Source organism: Juglans regia, chromosome 9, assembly GCF_001411555.2.
Source record: "Juglans regia cultivar Chandler chromosome 9, Walnut 2.0, whole genome shotgun sequence".
Taxonomy (NCBI): domain Eukaryota; kingdom Viridiplantae; phylum Streptophyta; class Magnoliopsida; order Fagales; family Juglandaceae; genus Juglans; species Juglans regia.
In genome coordinates this window covers 11,412,418-11,418,474 of record NC_049909.1, presented here as the reverse complement: position 1 = coordinate 11,418,474, position 6,057 = coordinate 11,412,418, and the positions used below count along the sequence as shown (strand labels likewise).

Sequence of the window (6,057 nt, the reverse complement as noted above, 5' to 3'; positions counted from 1 at the left end):
CTGATCCAAAACTAGACCGGTTTTTCTGTTAATTTTTACACCCCTAATAGATACAACATAAGTAAACGTGAGAATAACCAATGACATGAACACCGACCGAGAAAGAACGTGCAGAACTTGTGTATTGGGAAGCTGAATCACCATTAGGTATCGAAATTCATACCCGTTCTTCCAACATTCAAGTGCTTCATTTTGTTTTCGGTCTTGGCTCTAAGTCCACGAGACAATTCCATGAATTCCTTGACCTTTGTGCTCAAATTCTATAAACATAAGAGGTTATCAGAAACTTGAAATCCAATCTATGTGAACAAGAGCTTGATTCTCCAACCGGGAGAAGTACACCCTGATGGAAAACATTAAAGATTGTGAGGAAAACAGTTGAAAGAAATGGACTCTAACAGGGCCACTATGTGTATAACTTTTGATGGGTGGGTGGCGGAGTGGTGGCGGAACTGTGGAGGAGTGCAACCAACCTTCAGATCTGATGAGGAGGTGGGTTGCGAAGAAGGAACCTCGTCTTCTTTCTTTGCCATGTGATTGAGCTGAGTTATTGTATATTTTATACATTTAGAACTAATATATTTTATTTATTTCATTACATTATTATTTATTTTAGATGAAAAAATAGTTAAGATGAATAAATCCGAGTTGTGATTTAAATTGATTTATAACATAGTTAATATTGCTTAATTTTTATAATTTGTGATTTAATTGGATAATGTTCCTTCACATGCACAACATATTTTTTATATTCTATTATTTTTTTTTATTTTATTTTATCTTATTCTTTTTCTGATTTTTATTTTATTTTATTATTTATTTCTCTTTCCAAACAAAAGAAATGAAAAGTAGAGAAAAGTCAAAAAGCAAGAAAAAAAGAAAGGCACGGACTCAACTCACACGGAAAAAGCAAGAAAAAAAAAAAAAAAAAAGGCTTTACCAAGAAAGCCACCTCACCAGACCGCCTGGTAATTACCGAATGCTGCCGCCATCCGCAAGAGCTGCGTACTAGACCGGGTTCCAGACCGCTAAAATATCGACTGCATCGGCCGATATCGCCATCGGATACTCACTACCGTACTGCACGCGAGCATACGGCATCTATATTTCTTCAGTCAGTTTTTTTTTTTTTTTCATTTTTTCAAACTACAAACTTATTTTTTAACCCCTAATTCAGACTAGACTATTTATAATTTTTATATATATGTATTTATTTATATATAGACTATTATTTTAGAGTATAATTTATATATATATTTATATATATAATTTATTTATATATCGATTATCCCGAAACGTTATCCCGAAATGCTATCTCGAAACGGTACCGGTACCGAAATATTTCGTTCCAGTGCCTTGACAGGTACGACGTCCGGTACGGTATTCAAAACATTGCTTTGGACGGAAACTCACACGCAAACGCAAGAGGGGGAATTCAAATTGCATATGGCTCCTTTAGGGCGAAACTCGCGTAAGGCGAGGGTTTTTTTCTGGGTTTTTATGGAAGTAACAAATAGAGTTTTTTTCTTCAAAAGGGAAGAAGCGCCGCAGTTATTCGGGGAGAAGAAAAACAACATGACGATGCGCTGGGTTTTTATTCTCAGAATGAAGCCGCTGCCTAGCCTTCCTCCGTTGTCTACCACATCTATCTCTATTTATTTGACTTATTTTTTTCATTCCATACTTATTATTTAATTTCAATTTAAAATTTATGGAGTAATTTTAAGATTTTTGACTTAGAAATTTGGGCAATTTATTTGCTGTTTATTTATTTCGTGTTATCTATTTTTCTTACTTCTTTAAGCTTTCATTTAACAGTGATTACAATTGCTATGGATTAATTTTGAGAATTTGTGATTTTAGTACAAGGATGAACCCTAGAATCTTGATTTTGAGGCTTTTCAATTTTCAGCTTGTACTTTATCAATTATTTTCTAATCGAATTTAATTTGTAGTTTAGTTTTATTAATCTCTTAGTTCTATTGCATACTAGATTAATTAAAGCTTAATTAAGATTTAAATAATTTTAGTTTTATTATTTAATTTTCAGATTAATTAAGATTGTTTGGTTTAGTTGATTTTTTTATTGTTAATTTCAATTTGTTAGTCTTTTACATTTCATTTCGACACTCAAAAATTCAAAAATATGAATCTAGTCCATGACTAGTGTCATTTTTATTCTTGTTGCACTCTTCTATTCATTGCACATACCATCATTTTAATTTTCTTTTTGTGAATATTTTTACCATTTTAAACGAGTTTGATTTTAAGTAACTTTCATTGAGATCTAGGAATTTATTCCTAATTATTACGTGACATTTTCTTGCATTTGAGATAGCCTTTGTGCTGCTCATTTTTGAGTGAGTCACCCTGAAGGATCTGACGCTTTGGTTGGAGGTGGGTTGCAGAGCTTTGAGCGTGTGAGATCAGTTGGATCTGGGTTTACAGTACGCCCACTAGTTTCTCACAAGAGCATAACTAGCTCTTCTTTTTTCTTCTTGTTTTTCTCTTTTTTTTTTAATAAAATACGTGCTGACGTGGCAGAACGCCACGTCAAGTTTGTGCTCATCTTCGTGCACGAAGTTGCCTGTATATAAAAGAATTGTATAAAGAATAAATCTTTTCTTTATAGTGCATCAAAATTTATAACAATTTATTCATTGGGGCAAATTGTTAAAAAATTGTGCACTCACAATATTCCCATATAAATCTCAAAAGAATTGATATGCATAGTTTTTGTTTGAAACTCATATTGCTATTATGTCATCTCAGTTATACCGTTTACTTTGTCCCATTGAAGTGACACTATCATATATGGTGTCACATGATTTATTAAAAAAAATTAAAAAAAATACAATAAATATAATCAAAACAAAATGGCATCTAAAAATATAAAATGAGGAAGACTAAGACCCTAGGTTTCTTTTACCCCTTTTATATCTTTTTATTTATATATATATTTTTCAATAAACCATGAGGCGTTGTGGTGCCATGTCAATGAGATAAAATGAACGGTATAACCGTATAATTGGAGCGATATAGTAACATTTCTCATATATATATATAAATATATTAATCAATTTTCTCATTTTTAATATTATACATATATAGATGATGCCCTCATCTATTCAAAATTAATTGAAGAATATTGGAAACATTTAAATGCCTTCTTAGAAGTAATCAAATCAAATGGTCTAGTTGTCTCAGCAACTAAAATTAAGTTATTTCAAACTAAGATAAGATTTATAGGATATAAAATTTGCGAAAAAATTAGCCCCATAGATATTAGAGCTACTCGAGTTGCTGATAAATTCCCAAATGAGATCTTAAAAAAGCTCAACTCCAAAGATTACTAGCACGATCCCTCCATTACATATCGTATTTTTATCATGTTCTCATAAAAAAGTGTAAACCTTTATCTTAAGATTCAAAAGTTATCCTCCACCCTGGACAAGAGCGATCATACTTCCCTAGTCCAAGAAATAAAAAAATAAGTCAAGATATTGCCATGTCTTGGCATCCCTTATCCAAGTTCTTTCAGAAAATTATCTAACTCAACCAAATCCATACTAGATATGGACTTCGAAAGTCAACTAGTAGCACCAAGACTACCTTTTGTCCCAAAGAACCAGTTGGCTTATATCCAGAAACATTATACGAGCAACTTAATTGCTTGGAATTGGGCACTAATCCATTCTAGTATTTTATTTAGGAGCTTTCACTACAAGAAAATGGCTCAATTGCGGCGATTTTTCATCTGTTGCAAACAAAATCGCCGCAATTGGTATTTTTAGCGGCGATTTTATTTTTCATCACATAGAGTAAACAACGCCTTTCGATTTACTAGGAGTGAATCACTGTACATCTCAATTGCAGCGATTTTGGTAGATATTGCGGCGCTGTATTTCGCTGAAAAGGTAAAAAAATTCTTGCGACGGTCAAACAATCGCTGCAATTCTCTCTAGGACGCTTAACTCACGGATTGTTTAATTTTCCCCCGAAACGAAAACACATTCCCTCTCTTTTGTTTTTTGACTCTGTTCTTCCCCATCCCCGAGTTCCTACGATCGCGCGCTGTGATACCCACCCACTCATCAATGGCCATTGTTTGCAGCCCAAAATGGGAGATCACTTCGCCCATTTCCTTCTCACAAAAGCCACTCAAGCCATCTGCTCCCATTTTTCTGCCCTAGAGTGTCTGTTTCCTTCGCACAAAAGCCGTATAGGTCGTTCCTCGTCGACGCAACACCACTCAAGGCAGACAAAGAGTAGCCATTGAAGCAGCTCAGAGATGGAGGCGCCTTAATGCAGTCGAGGCCCAACTCAAGGTCCCTCTTCCTCACCTACCCATCTAATCTGACCAAATCGTGACCCCCTTTGTGAAAGAATGGCTTCGCTGACAGTGTTATCATCGTCGTCACCTTGGCTTTCGTGCGGAGGAGGTAGACATGCTTGCATTCCTTCAGCTTCCCTCACATTCCTTGCGGGTTCAACAAGGAGAAGCTCGGTGTCGTTGAATGCTGGGAGCAACCCCATCCCTCATTCCGGGCTACTTCATTGCTCCTTCATTCCCTCCTCTTCCTCTTCCTCTTCTTTTTCATCCTCTTTCTCTTTCCCTTCTTCCTTTTCAGGTAATTTCACCACCGCTTTTGAGTAAGTAAGTATCAAAGTTTGTGCTTTATTTCATGGTATTTGGTCATTCTACCATATGGGCGAGGAAATCTAAAATGATAAAAGATTCATAAGATTTTAATTGCAATAATAATTTAGTTGTCTGATTCCCTTGTCCTCGCTGATTTTAGCCATAATTGACAGCGAGGAATGTTGAAATGGGAATTTGAATGAATTATGCGCAAAATTAATGTTTTTTTCCTTTAATTTTTAGGTTTATCTTTGGGTTTGAATTTGAGTTATGGTATTGGGGTCGGAAGAGAAAAAGCCCGCAGCTTAGTTGTGAGGGCTGGGAAGTTCGCTCTTTGTCAGACAAAGAGAAACAGGTCGTGAAAGTCTCTGGCTCGAACTCACGGCTTCCGCAGATGGATGAGAACCACCAGTGGCAGAGCAATATTGAAGCGCCGACGTGCGAAGGGACGGAAGGTCCTCTGCACAAAGTCCAACCCCAATAGCGGGAAGCGTGCTTAATTGTCACTCTGCACGATTCAGTCTCAGCGGGTAAGTGCAATGATATGCAATGTTGTCCAGTAGTTCACAGAGGTGGACTTAGTTGGTTTTCCATCTTATGTGCAATGATAACGATTGTAATCCATCATTAGCAGGTATTTTGTCTATTGCAATTCACTTTTTCTGTCATTGTCTTCTCTTGTTCTTGATATATGATTGATATTTGAGAATTCCTGTGCCCCATTGCTTAGCTTGTTAGGCCCGAGCTCTCCAACTATTCGTGGTAATGATATTGTTAATTGTTAAAGTACTGGTGGTTTTATTTCTGCTATATCCGTTCTTCCCTAAAAGATACGTGACGGTATATGGTTGTTTATTTTTTGCAGTATTCCGATTGGTGGATTGAACTATTAGAATGCCTCCTATATGAAAGCTGGCATTTTTCTTTCCCTTTGATTTGCAATTGATTTGTTCATGAATTCTAGTAGTTAAGAAAAACTCGTGCCAGAACAAACTGTTACATTGTCAGGCAATAGACCTAAGACTTCAATGCAATCAACATATTTGATGCAACAAAAGAGTCACACTTATGGATGAAGATAAATAAGACGCATGTATACAAGGCAGTAGTGCCACCAAGTCCTTTGGTGATATTACCTTGTTCTATCAATTTCCATGTAGTTATTTTCTAAAAATGTTTAATAGTGAGGGCTTAGGGTGTAGCTTTGCTCCATTCTGATAGACTGCAATTTTGCTTTAACACTCGAGACAAATAAAACACCATACAGAAAATAATTTTCAAATTAATTTGGTGGACTATTGTTTCACTAATCTATATATATATTGTCTTCCTCACATAAAATGCATCATAGAATTGTGTGCACATTTATCTTAATCATGTATATATGTATTGTGTGTATCTCTCATAGGAACACA

The 6,057-nt window shown here is 35.5% G+C and overlaps 1 pseudogene; it reads left to right on the top strand.

Annotated features, from left to right (window-relative positions):
* Positions 1 to 4,383: 4,383 nt before the first annotated feature.
* Positions 4,384 to 5,371, top strand: LOC108981062 (annotated as a pseudogene).
* Positions 5,372 to 6,057: the final 686 nt, after the last annotated feature.